At 41.0% G+C, this 2081-nt stretch overlaps 1 non-coding gene across 1 annotated transcript; it reads left to right on the forward strand.

The window, feature by feature from the left end:
* Positions 1-1060: 1060 nt before the first annotated feature.
* trnat-cgu lies at positions 1061-1132 on the forward strand. Its single transcript has one exon. It is a non-coding gene; the product is annotated as a tRNA-Thr (tRNA).
* Positions 1133-2081: the final 949 nt, after the last annotated feature.

Raw genomic sequence — 2081 nt, forward strand, 5'->3', positions numbered from 1 at the left:
ACAAACTTATGAAAAGCTGCTTTTACCAAAATTACATGTCTGCCGAGACCAAAGCTGGTTTTTCTTCTAAACTGTGCAGCTGGCTGAATGTTCTGGTGTTTTCGGTTAATTTGCTGTCTCACCTTTGAGCTTCAGGAAGGCCAGTAATCCTGCCAGAACCAGAACCAGACCAGCAGCCACCACACCCAGGATCCACCAGTAGGACGGCTTCTGCTCCACGCTGCGCTGCCCTGCGACGCAACAGAAGCAGCAACGCTTAGCAACACAACAGCCAGCAGGACGGACATGATTTATCATTTGTACTTTCAGCCCATCCAGGAACAGAGCAGACAGGTCAGGGAGAAACAGAAGCTGCACAGAAGATCAGAAAACAACATCCCAAGTTTTAAAGACTCATAGATTTTGTACATTTTAAGGTTTTATAGAAGCAGAAATGATTCTCTAGACATTTGTCCAGGATTTATCTTCCAAGATTTTCCAGGATTTATCTCCATCCATCTTCCCAACATCCCTGTTGCGTCGTTGCAGTTTCTTGTACTGTTTCCATTTTAACAGCAGGATGCTTTACATTAAAGCAAATTGATGTGGTAGAATGGCCTAGTCAAAGTCCAGACATGAATCCAATTCAGAATGTGACGTAAAACTGTATCATTTTTGTTTTCTGAAGCTCTCCATCCAATCTGGCAACATGGTCACTAATGGGGGCTAAATACAAGTGCATGCCACACTTTTCAGATTTTTATTTTTAATGGGAACTTCAGCTAAGAGCAACTTTCTGTCAGATAAAAGGTTTTATAGTAAATTGCTTTTACGAGCTCTGAATATGTCAGTGATTCCTCTGAACAAATATTTTAAGTAAAATTTCTCTCTTCTCGACATTCTGAACCAAAATATTTAAAGTCTTAAATATTTACTGATAAAATGAAACTTTTACATGATTTTTATGCATTTTATTTCCTTAAGAGTTCTACATTTTATTAATTACTTTATTTTTGAACAACCCGAGTCATTATTCTGAGGAGATTCTGTCAGCAGTGAGTTCTGGTTTAGAGGCTGTCAGGGTGTGGTGGCCAAGCGGTAAGGTGTTGGTCTCGTAAACCAAAGATCGTGGGTTCGATTCCCATCCATACCTGGAACAGCTGCTTCAGTTTCTCTGTCTGGTTGGGAAACTTTAATAAGCAACTTGATGAGGTCAAGGTTAACTTAATCCTGGCACAAGAACAACGTTGGCAGTTTTTAGTAATAAATGGAACATTGATCAACCTGCCTGATGTTTATTGATTATGTTTATTTCTTGTTTCATAATCAGAAACTGATATTTACACTTTGAACTGCCTTGTTGCTGAAATGTCCTATGCAAGTAAACGTAACTCTTTAACTCTTTAGCTTGGAGAAAATCCATAATAAGTTCAGACCAGTTCTCCTAAATCTAGTTTTTAATGTGATTTAAATGAATGTTGAGAGAATTGGACCATTTTTCCTTATTTTCTCTAATTGTTTAAAACATTTTTCCTTATTTTCTCTAATTGTTTAAAACATTTTTCCATCCACATTTGTTGCACTTAACCTGCTGGTTTGGGAAATTTCAGGTTATGGTTAAAAGAAAAAGTTATTTTGATTTTTTTTTTAAATATTTCCATTTTAAATCTTCCAAAATAAACACAAACCTTCTACCAGTTTGTTCTGGAATCATGTTTTGGTTTTTGCTGCAGGGTGCAGCAGGCTGCTCATTTACCATGAGAGTCTCTGATGCTGATGGTGACTTGGCTGCGTTCGACGTGTCTGCTGAACTTCTCGGAGAACTCGCAGGCGTAGCTGCCGCTGTGCTCCGAGCGTCTGGGGTCCATCAGGCGCAGAGAGCCGTCTCCGAACTTGGCCTTGTAGATGTCCAGCTCCAGGTGGCCGTCCCAGGACGGCGCAGAGACCTGGCGGTCCGACTGGCTGTTGTAGCTGAGGATGAGGGTGGAGTTGTCCCCTCTGGAGAAGGTCCAGTAAAGGGACGGGTTCTTCAGGTAAGTGGGAGCCGCGCAGAGAATGGTCAGGTCTCGTCCCTCAGTTCCTGCTATTTCTGTAAAACACAG

This window comes from Xiphophorus maculatus, chromosome 21, assembly GCF_002775205.1.
Source record: "Xiphophorus maculatus strain JP 163 A chromosome 21, X_maculatus-5.0-male, whole genome shotgun sequence".
Classification (NCBI taxonomy): domain Eukaryota; kingdom Metazoa; phylum Chordata; class Actinopteri; order Cyprinodontiformes; family Poeciliidae; genus Xiphophorus; species Xiphophorus maculatus.